General features: G+C 37.7%; 1 pseudogene; it reads left to right on the forward strand.

Annotated features, from left to right (window-relative positions):
- Positions 1-12732: 12732 nt before the first annotated feature.
- Positions 12733-14180, forward strand: LOC133301010 (UPF0481 protein At3g47200-like; annotated as a pseudogene).
- Positions 14181-17073: the final 2893 nt, after the last annotated feature.

Genomic DNA, 17073 nt, shown 5'->3' on the forward strand with positions numbered 1-17073 from the left:
AACAACAGAGTCAATCCGACAACTGTGGACCGAGATATGGCCAAAATACAGAAGTAACGTAAAGCTGAAAAATTCTGACGAAAATAAATTAAACCCAATCAAAAACTAAAAATCTAAATTAACTCAAAAGATCATTATTTTATTCAAATAAATCCTAAAAATACTAATCAACAGTAACAAATAAGTGTAATAAAATATGAGTTATCAGCAACTTCTATCCCTAAGAAATATCGAAGTCTTCCAAGGTCCTTTGTTTGAAAATGATGACAGAGATGTTGTTTTATCTGAGTTATGCAATGATTATCGTTACGTGTAATGACAATATCATCAACATATACCACCAAATAAATAGAACCTGGATCAGAGTGTCCATAAAAGACTGAGTGATCAGTCTCACTCCGAGTTATGCCAAACTGCTGTACAACAGTGCTAAACCTTCCAAACCAAGCTCGGGGAGACTGCTTGAGACCATACAAGGATTTTCGGAGACGACAAACTAGGTTAGACTCCCCCTGAGCAACAAACCCAGGAGGTTGCTCCATATAAACCTCTTCCCGCAGATCACAATGGAGGAAAGCATTCTTGATGTCCAGTTGATACATAGGCCAGTGATGAATGGCTGCCATAGTAATAAAGAGGCGAACGTAAGTCATTTTCATCACGGGAGAAAATGTGTCTCCATAGTTGAGGCCAAATATCTGAGTATAACCTTTAGCCATCAATCGGGCCTTGAGACGGTCCACCTGACCATCAGGACCAACTTTGACCGTGTATATCCAGCGACAACCAACAACAGACTTCCCAGAGGGAAGGGGAGCCAGATCCCAGGTACCACTGTTCTGAAGTGCACACATCTCATCAATCATGGCCTGGCGCCATCCAGAATGTGATAACGCTTCACCTGTAGTCTTAGGAACAGATACAGAAGAAAGAGAAGAGAGGCAAGAAAAATGGGATGGTGAAAGACGATAATAACTCAAATTTATTAAATACCTGGGAGGGGGACGAGAATCGCGAGTACCTTTCCAGAGTGCAATGGGTAGATCAATGTCAGACGAAAGGATCGGAGATGCCGGAGAAGATGATGACGGTTCTTACGTTCAGCAACCCCATTTTGTTGAGGGGTGTGTGAACATGATGTCTGGTGAAGGATGTCGTGAGATGCAAAGAAGGTTTGAAATTGATGAGACAAATATTCAAGAGCATTATCACTTTGAAAAATGTGAATCGAAACACCAAATTGAGTAAGGATTTCATTAAAGAACTTGTTAAAGATGGAAAACAATTCAGACCGATTTTTCTTTAAAAATAACCAAGTACATCGAGAATAATCATCAATAAAGGTTACAAAATATCTGTACCCCATAGTGGAAACGGTACTACTAGGACCCCAAAAATCTGAATGAACTAAAGCAAAAGGAGACGAAGACCGACGACTGACACGATCGGGAAACAAACTACGAGTGTGCTTCCCTAACTGACAGAACTCACAAGACAAACTAGATAAATTTGAGAAACGTGGGACCATCTTCTGGAGTTTAGCAAGACTCGGATGACCCAACTGAGCGTGGATAGTAAGCGGAGAATCCGCAACAGAGCATACTGGGATAGAAGTTGAAAGCTAATAAAGGTCGTTGGACTCAGATCTGACGCCAAGTGTCCTCCTCGAGCTCCGATCCTGCAAAATAACAGACTCTTTAGTGAAGGAAATAATACAGTCAAGGGATTGAGTCAAGCGACTATGGAAATAAGGTTGAAAAGAGAATTAGGAACATAAAGCACATTGTTAATGGGAATAGAGGGAAAAAGGAGAACAGTGCCAATCCCTTGGGACTGAACTAGTGACCCATTAGCCATAGTGATACTGAGCAGGGGACCAGACGTACAGAGAGAGGTGAATAAAGACTTATTACCAGAAATATGGTCAGATGCACCAGAATCGAGAATCCATGGACCAAGAGATGGCGAGTGAGAAAAACCAGCAAAGGAATTACCCGTGTGTGCACCAGAGGCAGTGGTACCAGGAGGACGTTTCTCTTCATACCATTGCAAGAAGTCAGTGAGAATAGACGGAGGAGGCTGTGGTCCAGCAATCAAAGCAGAGTCCAAGGCAGGAGCAACACTCTGAGCAAAATTAGCGGAGCGAGGTGGACGACCGTGAAGGTCCCAGCAACGATCAATAGTATGGCCCGGCTTGTTCCAATGAGTGCAGAGAAGGTGTCTCGTAGAGGGTTTTCGTCCACGTGCATAACCTTTGGAGACAAGGGCAGTCTTAGGTGGAATTCGAAGCAACGTAGACCAAACAGAGTCAAAACCACAAAGTGAGGACAGATCCAGGTGCGCAAGGAGAAGATGAGGTGAACCGTGGTGGTTCGTCGGCCAACCAGAGCTGCACGCGCCGCTGCAACAAAACGGGATGCATCCGCTGTTTGATGCGCGTGAGAGCGCGTGGCGGAGGAGCTGGGGTTGGGTCCTGGACAGAAAGGACCGCCTTGTCGTGGCGATCAGAACGATATGTGCTTCGCCAGAAAAATCGCCGGAAAATTCGTCGGAGACGGCGGTCAACAGTGGCGGACGGCGATCAACGGCGACAGGCGGCGATCAACGGCACGAACGGCGATTCCTGACAGCAAAAGTGATCAGACAGGTCCTTAGACGATATATGGAAGCCAGAAACTGACAGATATTACTGTTTTCGGGAAAAAAAAAATTTACTCAGCGGACAGTGGTCTACCGGAAAAATATGAATTAGGATTCCTCTTGTTAAGTTGTAGATACCATGTTAATTACCAAGAGCAAGAGGTATTCATTGTAATCCTTGTGTCAACTACATGAAGGAAATTTCATTTTTATATTAAACCAAATAAGAAATACAAAGACATATAAACAATGTGGGACTTCTATGACCCTATTTACAACAACAATTTTAAATGAAAAATTTGCCTTTTCTATAGTGGGAATTTTTCTTCATTCTCACATTTTGTTTTTTGGTAGGACGAAAAACAACAATGAATTATCTCTGCTATGTTGTCTGCTTATAAGATTTCTATTGTCAGATATGCATAAGCTTAGGGCTTACTATTTTAGTTTTAAACACTCGTAGATGTTTCATGCCTTCAATTTGCAAAACGTTTATCCAGTCAGTGATTATTGAGAATTGATCAAAGTTGAAAAGTTGAATTAATGATGAAATGAGTACAAACTGGTATTTATAGTAACCAGCTATACAAGGTATAATCAAGAAATAACAGTTAACTAACAGTTAACTATAAAAGGCGGGAAATATATAAACTAACTAAACTGACTGACTACATTCAGTTAGCTACTGCTGCTATAGGAATCTACTGATACGGCTGTTGTGGCTGCTGTGATATATTCAATAGCCCCCCTCAAGTTGGGAGGTGAATATCTTTCAATCCCAACTTGTCTAAGAGAAGGTGAAAATGAGTTCGATGGAGAGCCTTAGTTAACAAGTCAGCTAGTTGTGCTGCAGAACGAATAGGTAGTAGATGTACAAGACCTTGATTGACCTTTTCCCTGACAACGTGGCAATCGATATCAATGTGTTTGCTCCTTTCATGAAAGGCAGGATTATGTGCCAAGTAGATGGCTGAATTATTGTCACAAAACGCAGATATGGGTTGGGACAAAGGCATGGAAAGATCTCTAAAGAGAAAAGATATCCATTGGAGTTCACATACTAAACTCGCGAGACTTCGATACTCAGCTTCAGAAGAACTGCGTGAGATTGTATTCTGCTTCTTGGATTTCCATGAGACTAGAGCTGGTCCGAGGAAGATACAGAAACCAGATGTAGAACGTCTGGTATCAATGCAAGAGGCTCAGTCCGAAACAGAAAATGCAGAAGGACGCAAGTCATTGGTAGAAGGGAAAAATAATCCCTTACTAGGTGAACCTTTAATGTAGCGTAGAACTCGAAGTGCAGCTTTGTGATGGATGTCCATTGGATGAGCCATGAATTGGCTGCGCTGTTGCACTGGGAATGAAATATCAGGCCTTATGGTGGTGAGGTACAATAACCGACCAAGAAGTCTTTTGTATGAAGCAACATTGAGTAAAGCAGTACCCTGTTCTTTCTGAAGCTTGAGAGATGGATCCATTGGAGTCGTGGCTGGCTTTGCAGCAAGAAGACCAGCATCAGAGAGTAATTCGAGAGCATACTTTCTCTGATTAATAATCAGACCAGACTTGGAACGAGCCACTTCAAGTCCCAGAAAGAATCGAAGGGGACCCAGATCCTTAATCTTAAAAAGATTACCCAAGTGACTTTTAACTCGTTTAATCTCAATTGCATCATTGCCTGTGAGAACAATATCATCGACATAGATGAGTAAAGCAGTAAAAGAGGTGCCATGATTTCTTACCAGCAAGGAATGATCAGCTTCGGTTTGAACATAGCCAAGAGAGAAGAGGGAAGTGGTGAGTTTTGCATTCCATTGCCTACTAGCCTGTTTAAGGCCATACAATGATCATTGGAGCTTGCAAACTTGGTTTGGTTTGGCAGAATTGGTACCTGGAGGAAGCATCATGTAGACATCCTCATGTAGATCTCCATATAAAAAAGCATTATTTACATCTAGTTGCTCAAGTATCCATTCTTTCGCAGTGGCAATGGAGAGGAAGATTCTTACTGTTGTAATTTTAACAACTGAAGAGAATGTATCAAGGTAGTCAATGCCCTCAACCTGATTGTATCCTTTTGCTACTAATCTCGCCTTATATCGTTCGATGGTTCCATCTGCTTTGTGTTTAATCTTATAAACCCATTTGCAACCAATGGGTATAGTGTTAGAAGGAAGATCAACAACAGACCATGTGTGATTTTGTTCAAGAGCTGCTATCTCATCAGCTATGGCTTTTCTCCAACATTCAGACTTAGAAGCTTGGGAGTAGGAATGAGGTTCAGTGAAGGATAAAACATTCAAACAAAAATTCTTATAGACAGAAGAACATTTGTTATAATATAAGACATCAGAAAGAGGAAATGGAGTAGAAGAATGATAACCTGAGACTGCATTGGTGTCAGAAGAAATTGATCGGGACACATGAAAATCCTGCAAATATTTGGGTGTTGTATGAAGTCTGGAAGAACGTCTTGGTTGAACATTTTGAATTGGAAGGATGTCTGGAGAGTTTTATGTTGTTGTTGAAAATGGAGAGTTTTCTGTTGGTGTATGGTTGTGAGGGATGATAGGAATAACATTTTGATTTGTAATTGAGCGAGTATCAGTATCAAATGTAGGTATTTGTTCTGTATTGACAGAATTATTTGGAGTTTGAGAAGGTGTATGTATAAAAGGAAAGGAACTTTCATAGAAAATTACATTTCTTGATATTATTATGTTGCGGTTTGAGAGATTAAAAAGAATATATCCTTTTGTTCCTTGCTTGAAGCCAAGGAAAACAATTTTCTGTGCTCTAGGATCAAATTTTGTTCTGTGACTTTGAAGAGTAGTTGCATAAGCAAGGCAACCAAAGATTTTTAAATGGGTAAGGTTAGGAGGTTCTTTGTATAGCAGCTCGTATGGTGTTTTATTTTGGAGATTGGGAGTACATAATCGATTTATAAGGTGAACAGCATGAGAGATTGCATAACACCATAAACTCTTGGGTAAATTGGCTTGGAAAAACAGTGATCGAGCTACATTAAGGATATGTTGGTGTTTTCGTTCTGCAACCCCATTTTGTTGGGGTGATTCTACACAGGATCTTTGGTGTTCAATGCCTTTAGAGCTATAGTAATCGTGCATCATGAATCCTGCTCCATTATCACTTCTTATGGTTTTGACAGATGATTGGAACTGATTTTCAACATAAGCAATAAAATATTTTAAGTTTGTACGTGCTTCTGTTTTGTTCTTTAGAAGGACAATCCATGTAAATTTTGTGTAATCATCAACGATAGTTAAGAAATATCGATGACCATGTAATGAAATGGAAGAAAAGGGGCCCCACATATCTGTATGTATCAATTGAAAGGGAACAATTGTATGTGTTGTACTGGAAGAGTATGGTAATTTTCTTTGTTTAGAGATATGGCATATGTCACAAGGATCAGAACTATTACAAGAAATATAAGGAAAAAGTTGGGACATAGTCTTCATAACTATTTGAGATGGATGTCCAAGTCTTTGGTGCCATTTGTTTGAAGGGTCAGTTGAGACTTTATTACAGTACTTTATTTGGGTAGGATCTTTATCTGTCACTTGCAGAATATACAAACCATCAATTTGCTTAGCTGAACCAATCGTCTGGTTGGTTGAGATCTGTTTAATGAAGCAAGTCATATCATGAAAGACAATATAACAATGAATATCTTGTAAGAGTTTAGTGACAGAAATCAAATTCACATGAAAAGAAGGCACATATAGAACATTTTTCAGAATAATGGAATCTGATAAAATAATAGTGCTAGAGGTGGTAGTGGTAATTCGGGTACCATCAGGCAAGGTGATGTGGATAGGTTTTATAGTTTGAATCTGTGAAAATTTAGAAGTTGTGTGTGTTATGTGGTCTGTGGCTCCAGTATCTAAGATCCATCTAATTGGATTGATACCTGAATGTGCATTACCAACATTGAATGCAGAAGTTTGCACTATATTGGTTGAGTGACTTTGCTTTGAATGTTGAAGAAGTTCTAGTAGTTCTTGGTATTGCTCTTCTGAGAAGGTTGGTACATCATCAAGGTTCTGTTTGCAGACTACTGCATCTTGATGTGAAGTCATGGACACTGCATCTTGAAATTCTTCATCGAATTCTTGAGAGGCACAGTTTGCAGTGTGGAGATTTGTGGATTTATAACCAGGAGGGAAACCATGTTTGAGATAACATGTCTCAAACGTGTGATTTGTTCTCTTACAGTATGTGCAGAATTTATTGCTACGTCCTCTTCCAAAGCTAGGACGGAATTGCTGCCTAAAGCTAGGACGAAATTGCTGATGTGAAAGATTCCATGAAACTGATTGTTTGGTTTCTGTTGCTCAGAAAGATTGATGAAAGATTGTGGTTCATTGATTGCAGAAGTGCCAAGTTTCAATCTTCTTTCCTGTTGAACAATGAGAGAGAACACTTTGGTCACAGGAGGTAAAGGATCAAGAATCATCACCTGAGCTCGTACATGTTCGAATTGATCATTTAAACCCTTCAAGAATCGTATAACACAGTCTCTTTCATACGAATTCTTGATCTGTGTTGCTGCATTACAGGCACATGTGGGTAATACTGGTTGTAAGCTTTCAAATTCATCCCAGAGAATCTTCAGCTGGGTGAAATAATCAGAAACATATCTATCTCCTTGATGATTCTTGAAGATTTCATCTTGGAGATCTGAAATTCTAAAAATGTCTGTTTGTGCAAACTTGTCTTCAAGATTCTTCCATACATCGTTTGCCTTGTCCATCCAGAGAACTGATTGAGCAATCGACTCTGTGATTGATCTGTATAACCAAGAAACTACCATTGTGTTGCATCTCTCCCAATTTCCAAGGAGAGGATCATCTGCATTCAGTTTGATGATTGTTCCAGCAACAAACCCGATCTTGTTCTTGGAGAGCAATGCCATGCGCATCGATCTCTGCCAAGTATGAAAGTTTCTTCCATTCATCAGTGAAGTTACCAATACTAATGATGGACTTTCATTGGGATGGAGGTAATAGGGATTGGAGGAGGAATTGGGATCTGCCATGTTTGAAGAAAGGAATAGAATCGAAAGGATTTGGATACCAGAGCAATTATTGCTCTGATACCATATTGAGAACTGATAAAAGTTGAAAAGTTGAATTAATAATGAAACGAGTACAAATTGGTATTTATAGTAACCAGCTATACAAGGTATAATCAAGAACTAACAGTTAACTATAAAAGGCGGGAAATATATAAACTAACTAAACTGACTGACTACAACTACATTCAGTTAGCTACTGTTGCTATAGGAATCTAATCTACTGATACGGCTGCTGTGATATATTCAATAGTGATTGAAGGGAGGCAGGGTATCAAATTTTGAAAATTGATGCCAATCTTCAAATTGCTCTCCTGAGTGATCTGTTTAAAGAACCAGCGCGAAGTCGTTGGAGCCTATCTTGTAGCGAAGTGTTTGATTGCCATTTTCTCGTATTTCCTTTTGTAAACTTATTTATTTATCTATCTTAGATATCGCGTTGCATGAACATACCACATTTGCAAAATGCTATTTTAGATAAGGCATTGCATTGTGTCACCTAAATAATATTCTTAAATTAAAATAAATAATACAATTACCACATGACAGCTGCATCACCCCCTCACTCAAGCACAACTCATTGATAATTAGGCAAAATTCCTCTTTAATTAGAGTAACAGCTCCTGAATTTGAACCACATTTATTTAGCATACTATAACATTTATCAACACGCATTTTGGTTATTTTCTTTGAAGAAGTCAATTAATGGAAAAAAAGTATCTCTTTTCTTAATGGATTTTATTAATTTCATGTTAAAAGAGATAAGTTATCTCATGTCATAGAGACAAATTTATGGGCTCCACCATTTGAAAAAGAAAAAAAAAAAGAAAAAAAAAGGTGACACAGTTATCGAAGGGTGTGTAGGAAAGAAAGTTAGCACATGTAATATAAGAGTAGTTTTTTCCTTTCTTAATTAGACATTACCAAACAAAGAAATAGATAACTCTTCTAAATTTCTCTTATTTTTTTTTATTTTTTTTTTCATTTTCCTTCATTCAATACCAATCAAAATGATGACATAGTAAACTTAAAAGGAAATGTACTATATTAGAAACTTATGACCGTTCAATTTATTAACCTGCTATGTGTGACTCGTGTCACATTGTCTTTAGCATATTGAAGATTGACCGTACTTTATGTTGATTTCAGTGTTGACTTATCCCATTAGATGAACTTGGTTCAGCTTGCTTGAATATATAAAGCAGGAAGTATTGTTCCTGCAGAATGAGACCAATCCAAAGCAGTTTATTATAAGTTCATATTATTAACATTGGAGCTGGGTTCTGCTACATGTTAAACTGAATATTAGTGAAGATTAATCATTCACAACTTCACCATTCCTCCTTCTAACTCTACCATATTGCTGTTTTTTATACAGTAATATATGATGATTGTTGAAAATTTAAGTGGGAATAATAAATAATGAAGTCTCACATAAGAAACATAAAAGTGAAAAGAAATCATAAACCTTGAGTTTTAAAATTTTGAGTTGGGATTATGACGCTGCACTCACTTATTTATTTGTTTGGATTTATATGCTAACAATGATTTACAATGACTTGTTTCACATCTTATTCCATAACTTCGCTTAGTAGCTTTCTAGACCTGACTCATATTTTAATAAAAGTAACAATATGCTAAGACATTGGTAACAAAAAATGAATGGGTACTATTAGTTCCCAGAACAAAATAAAGCAAACAAAAAAAATATATTTCCAAGAATAGGAACAATTTGTTCGAAATTAAGGAAAAAACAGACTTTTCGACACCTCTTAATACTCCTACATCTTATAGTTTTTTGTCTTTGAATTTATATTCCAATAGAGATCAGGCCACAATAATTAGATAAATAAAATCATTTTATTATATTTACAAAAGTTTATATTAACTTTTGGAAAATTGATTGATTCTCTGATTTAGAGTTTGGATGCTTGTAAAGACAAATTTCTCTCGCTTTGGTTAGTGTAGTACGTTTCCAACATATTTGGTTTTTTCTTTTTTTCTGTTTTTGCCCTTTAGTCTATTATTTTTTTTTTAAGAAGGATAGAATAGATAAATTAGTCAAATTTATAATGAGTTAAGGGTGGACTAGGAGGGAAAAAATCATAGGATGGTAAGTGATTATAAAGGGGTAAATGATTTAAAAATAAACTATAAGGGGGTTTTAAACTTTTTCTTTCTTTTTTTTAAATTTCAAATGAAACTACAGACTATGAAATGAACTATATTATATTATATACAATTTTTACTGCACTACATTTATGAAATAAATATTTTTTCTTAAATAGCAAAAAATTATTATTTAAAAAATATTAAAGACTAATTACCAAAAAAAAATAATGTTTACGCACAATCATAGCACATGTGCAAAATTCTATTTTAAATTGTGCATTTCATGATGTCACTAATAACATTTTTAAAATTAAAATAAGTAATGAAATTATCACAAAACAACTTATCCCTCACTCTCATGCACAACTCATCCTCACTCTCTCTCATAATTAGGCAGGATCCCTTAACAACTCCAGAATTTAAACCACATTTATTTAGGGTATAACATTTATTTAGATACATTTGATTTTTTTCTCTTACCAAACAAAGAAATAGATAACCCTTTTAAATTTTTCTTCTTTTCCTTTTCTTTGTTTTATATCTCTTAGTTTTGTTTATTCAATACCAATCAAAATAATGAGATGATAAACTGAAAAGGAAATGCATTGTATTTTATGTGCGCACACAAAGCAAGTGTAGGTCTCACACTTAAAAAAAATAAATATGAAATTGGATCCTACAGAATACAGAACCGGATACGATCATAAAACTAAACAGTGTCATTCCTACAATATTATTGAGTTGACTTTAGTATTGAATGACTTATCCCACGTGAAGGACTTGGTCTAGCTTGTTTGAATATAAAAAGCAGCAAGTCTGCAAGTGTCGTCCCTGCAGAATGAGAACAATCAAAAGAAGTTTATTATAAGTTCGATGAATTGAGAGTGGAGCTGGGATCTACTGCCTGAACATTACTGGAGATTAATCCTTCACAACTTGACCATCAGGTAATTCCTCCTTCTTTTAGTCCTATTCTGTTGCTGTCTTTTATAAAGAACTCGTATGATTGTTAGAAAGTTAACGATTAGTAATAAGTAATTAATTTCATATTTAGAAATAGGTTAAGAAGGAACATAAAAGTAAACAAAGATATGTAAACTTAAAGTCTTAACAAGTTTGGGGTTTATTTTGGATCCAAGGAACAGCCAATCAGGTCAACGGGTCTTATTCAGTATAAATCTCTCTGTAAATAAAGGGTTGAACATCACATGTATGCTCTCTTAAAATCCTGGCCCTTATTGTTGTTTGCACACTTTCTTTGACTTCTAGTCTCTCGTCTATGCACACACTGTTGGAAATAATCAAGTATGAGTTAGTAAGAAGTACCACATAGACTAGACATAGACCAAGTGATGACCATATAAATGTGAAAGACCCATAAACCTGCTAATTAAACTCACAGAATACATTATGTCTGGCCTTGTTGCAGTGAGATACATCAAACTTCCCACAATTTGTTTGTAGAAAGTGTTGTCAACCTTCTTTCCTCCATGATCTTTATGTAGCTTCAAGGCACATTCAACTGGAGTGTGCACAAGATTATAATCCTTCATCTGAAACCTGTCTAGAATATCTTCCACATATTTATTTTGAGAAATAAAAATTCCATCACTTGTTTGTGCTATAGAAGAATCTAAAGATATAGATGATCTTATATTCACTGGAAATTGTGATGTTATGTTTGAAGAATTTAAAAAGGATTTTGGGCTCCCTCGTTCTATTTCCAACACACACATCCTCTTTGACTCTTAGCATCTTGTTTGTGAATAATGATTTGTCATAATTTGCGGCCATAGACACAACTAGACCACAGATCGATCCAACAGAAACGTTAACCCACTAGGATCAGACAGGGTTAAGATGTAGCATTGGGCTGGCTTGTTTGGGTCATTGTACGTGTTCACTATGTAGCTTTGAAGACCAGATTCTTGTTTTAAGAAAAGTAACAATATAAGCTGGTGGCTCAGTTGGTAGCACGGGGACTGAGTGGTGGAAGAGGACCTCGGTTCGAATCCTAACACTATTTGGGGAGGGGTATAAGTACTGTAATCCTTGGACTCGCACCCGAACTCTGGATTAGTCCCATAGCGGCTCAAAGAGTCGAACCCGTGGAGATACCGGGAGTTCTGATTCGCCTCAAAGAGGTAATTAGGATCAGTTTAAAAAAAAAAGGTAACAATATTCTAACATATAGTTAACGAAAAAAGAATAGGACTAATACTAATAGTTCCCGGAACAAAATAAAACAAACAATAAAATCAAGTTCCAAGCATAGGAACAATTTGAGCATCTTATAATTTTTTTCTTTGAATTTATATTCCAGTAAAGGTCAGGCCACAATAATTAGATAAATAAAAACATTTTATTATATCTACAGCAGTTAATATTAACTTTTGGGAAATTGATTGATGTTCTAATTTGGAAATTTTTGTTTCTATGATTTTATTATATCAATTTTATAACTGTGCCTGCTCTATGATTTTTAAAATCTATTGCGTGTTCTTGTCATATCATATGTCACCCAACAATCTCTCCTTCACTCAAGAATTCTTTAGGCGGTTTTAACCTTTGAAGTGTTGATAATGGGCATGTGAAATTTAACTTATTTATTTATATGAAGAATGGGGTGATGGAATTTTAGATCACTTGGTCATAGACTCGTATCATATTATGCAACCAACCCTTCTAAAAACTTATGACCAGGTAAAGTCACATAAATGGTTTTATTATATCTTACTATACCATTTATATTTGAATCCTATATTATATATTATCTTTGATTCCTAGTTTCAGACTCATGCTAAACCTGAAATTGGATTTGATTAACACTTCCATGTTGCTTGTCTATATCAGTCAACCGAGCTAAGAATTTTAAGGAAATGGCGGGACAAACAAGTAGTTCACAGAGTGGGCACCAAGATTTGGAGAAAGTATTGACTGATATGCTTGAAGGAGTGGTTCTTCCAGACATGTCTGGAATCCATGAGCATTGCATTTATATAGTTTCACCAAAAATTCGCCAAGCTAATCCCCAAGCCTATACTCCTCGGGTTGTTTCCATTGGTCCTTTTCACAAACCACATGGCCCTGGCGATGACAATATTTTTGAGCCAATGGAAAAACTCAAACTGATATATCTCAAGGCATTTCTAACTCAAAATCATCTACGTGTGGGGGATTTTGTTCTCAATTCTCAAACTCAAACTTGAAAGAAAAGGGTGTTTGAAATATTATTAAATTGTGTAAATAATCTGTACAAAGAGGTCTCTATTTATAGAGAATGAAAACCCTAATACTTGACCTAATGGATTTGGCTCAATACAACAAATAATAATAATTAAATAACCAATATTTACAACACTCAAAGAGTGGGAAAATAGAATTCGAAATTGTTATGCAGAGACTATTAACTATGAAAGCAATGATTTCCTAAAGATGATTCTAATTGATGCTTGCTTCATAATTGAGCTTTTTCTTAGATATTTTAGACCCGAAGGTTGGGTTGAAATGGACTCTATATTGTCAAGAGACTGGCTTCAAAGTGATGTTCAGCAGGACTTGATACTAATTGAAAATCAGCTTCCTTTCTTTGTTCTTCAAAACATATACGAACTTGCTGGTATGACTAGTCCCTCCTTTCTTGAGCTTACTTGCAAATATTTCAGGGCATTCCACCACAAGAATGCGTCCAAAACACTTCACTGATCTTCTAAGAACTTCTAAGATACCACAATCATTTGCTCTTGGAACAGCATTGGAAGAGTATCATACAGTTAGACATCTATATAGTGCAAGCCAATTATTAGAAGCAGGTTTGGTATTCAAAGTCAGCCAAAGCAAATACGAACTTGACTTAAAGTATCATGAGGGTGTGTTGGAAATGTCACCCTTGCGTGTACATGACGGTACAGAACGATACATCAGGAATATAATGGCCTTCGAGGAATGTCACCCTTCTTCGGATTCAAGCTACATTTCTCAGTACTTCCAGATCCTAGATTTTCTTATCAATACAGAGAAAGATGTGAACATATTAGTTGATAAGAAGATTATTGACAACTGGATGGGTGATGCTGATGCAGTGGCTGCAATGTTTAACAATCTAGGCAAAAATGGTCCCATGCCAAGTTTCAATCAAAAGTATCTCTCTCTCTGCCGCAGCTTGAGTGAATTTTATGAAAACCCTCGCAACAAATACAAGGCAATCTTTAAACATGAGTACTTCAGCACTCCTTGGAAAATAGCATCTACCGTTGCTGCAATTGTGCTTGTTTTGTCCTTGGGACAGAGATGTCTAGCCCAGTTAGTACGTTGGTATCGGATCTGATATCCTCTCCAAGGTATCTATGAGAGAGATACCCTTGAGTCGGGAAGATCACTGTGCACAAGATACAATGAGGGCGTTTAGCCAATGGGGTGTGTGTGTGCACAGTGACAGCATAACCATTAGAGAGAGAATGTGTGTACCTTTTAGGGTTTGCCCTGGTATTTATAGAGGTTACCTGCAGATAGTAGATAGCTATGCTGACACATCAAGTGGGTAGCTATGCTGACACATCAAGTGGATAGCTGTGCTGACTCATCAGCTTTTTGGATTGCCCCTTGTTGGGCTTGTTACTTAATGGGCCCATTGTATGGGTCCATAACAGTTGCCCCTCAGCCGGGCTATTAGGGTACCCGAGTAGTCGGGATGAACCTATGAGTGCGCTTTTTTCTCATGGGGTGTTCTTTGCCCCTCTTATACCGATGAGTCGAATATCAATCCGGTGGGACATTTTATGTATCCTACAATGCTTGGACCCGGTACAATGCCGATCTATTTGGCTTCTTCCCAATGCCGGCCAATACGTTGCTTTCGGGTTCTCATCTTCCCTATGCTGGTTGAGCATCAACCATACTGCTATTCTAAGCGAGGAGTACGCTTGAGTTGCTTGACCCTATTTGCAGATTACCCCCAAGCGGAATTCCCGATCTTAGAATGCATCTGCATACTGATTTGGTCAATGGTTGTGTGAGACCCCGTCGGTATTGTACCCGGGTTACAAAGGCATGTATGTATGCTTACTGCTTCCCTGTGAAGCCGGGTAGAAACTGTACTGAAATACCCGTGGGTTGATTATTACCCCAGCATCAGCTTGAAACGCGGTGAACAGCTGTATGTTCATACAAATTTTGTTTAATACATAGGTTTTTGAACGATGATCATTGCGCTGTGCCACGTGTTCCAGCCTGCGCACTATAGTATGTTGCGGTCGTTCCTATGCTGTCATTGAGTTTCGAGCGCATTTATTGCAGCATCGCTTCAGCTGTCTTGTCATCAAAATTTAACAGCTTTTTCCTTCTTCTTTTTTCTTTTTTTTTTGTGTGCGCGAGGTTGCAGTTTTTCCCTCGCCCTTTAACCTTCTCAGTGCTGTGATTTGGCGCATGATGATTGCGGTTCCTATCCACGATCGTGGCAGTTATAAGTTTGAGGGTGAAAATACTTAAATAACCCTGACCTTTGCTATTCAAATTCCAGTAGTCGTTTGCTTGGCTATATAAGCCATCTTCCCCTTTCACATGCTTTCGTTTGGCTTCTGAGCATTGTGCACTAGCATTTGCATATATTTTCTGGTTTTGTGCCCCCATTTCTGCTTGAGTTCTTCGTCTTCCTCCAACAGGTATTTGCATATATTTGTAGTTTTTCTCTCTTCTTCCCCTCCCCCCTTTTTTGTTTGTTGAAGATGCGCATGTTGCATCGTCGATTTTGTTATTTTGTCCAGAACCTGTAAGAATTTTTTTATAGGGTCATATCTCCCACAGTTATATGTTCCTAGTTGGTCATCATCTTGCTCTTCTCCTCCTCTTTTTGGTATTTAGTATTTTTCAATCTCTGAGCAAATAAGGGGAAAAAACCTTTTCCCATCAGCTTTGTGTTCTAAAGGGCAGAGGGAGAAAAATCCTGATTTTTTTAAAAAGATTCCCCCAGGTGCTCGTTTTTGGCTTTGGGGGATTCCCAGGACTAAAGAAGAAGAGCAAGAGGCTATGCTTCGAGGCTGCCATGGTGGTCGATCTCGGCGAAGGGCCGAGGTGTCGGGTAGAGAATTAGGGTCCCAGCGGGGTAGAGGTTGTGTTATTGAAGATAGTGGGTGATATTAAATCACTAAGAGGCTTGAACCCATGAATAAACCAGAAGGGAGTAGATGATCAGAATTATCACTGTGCAATTATAAATATTAAAATTAAAGAACTTACTTACTTGAAATCAGATGATGATGCAAGCAGAATGATAGAACATATAGAATGATATATCAGAAGTAGAGGAATTAAATCCGAGCCCACAGAACGTGTCTCCTTAAGACAATTTGCCCCCTCACTGATGCCTAAGGTTGATGGACACTTGTCTCCCAGGATAGAACGGATTTCGTCTGAAGAGTGGCGGCACTACCAGTCAACAGCCCAAACGAACACAACAAAATGCCAGAAGAAATCACACCAGAGTATGAACAGGAATATGCAAACCGGAAGGAGAAAAATTCCGCCAGAGTTTCAGTGCAGGAAAAATTGGATCCATTTTCTGAAGGTGTCAGTGTCTATTTATAGACAACGTAAAGTCACGTTCCAAAAGGCACCTATTCGATGACGAAACAACACATCCGTTGGACACGAAAAGACACATTCGTTCAACACGAAAAGACACCCATTCAAGGATGAAACAACATGTCCGTTAGGATGAAACAACACATCCTTTAGGATGAAACAACACATCCTTTAGGATGAAAAGATACATCTGTTTGTCGACGAAAAGGCACACCTTTTCACTACCAAACTTCTTATTCATAACCAATAGATTGTCTATACAATTTATATATATATATATATATATATATATATATATAAATTCCAACAATCCCCCACATGGATAAGAAGTCAAATCATCGTGACAAAAAATGCACAAGAGTATAAATGCAAAGTGTAATTTCCTCAACGAGAAACAACTGCATCGAGACAGGTGGAGTTACCTTTGAACCTTCTCTAGTGAAAACCTATCGGATATACTCGGTCAATCGGTGGTCTAGGTCGACTTGAACCGTCAACCTTTAGTGTATACCTAGACAATAGGAGTCACACAATTGCTTCTCTAGCATTGTTGGTCCTTTGTTGCGCCCATTCTGGCCGTGGGACACCTGCCTGGTTCTGCGAGTGTTTTAGAGAATCGGCCTTTGTAAAATTCTCATAGA

This window comes from Gastrolobium bilobum, unplaced genomic scaffold (genome assembly GCF_033153095.1).
Source record: "Gastrolobium bilobum isolate Gb01-03AN ecotype WA unplaced genomic scaffold, APGP_CSIRO_Gbil_v1 utg20296, whole genome shotgun sequence".
Classification (NCBI taxonomy): Eukaryota; Viridiplantae; Streptophyta; class Magnoliopsida; order Fabales; family Fabaceae; genus Gastrolobium; species Gastrolobium bilobum.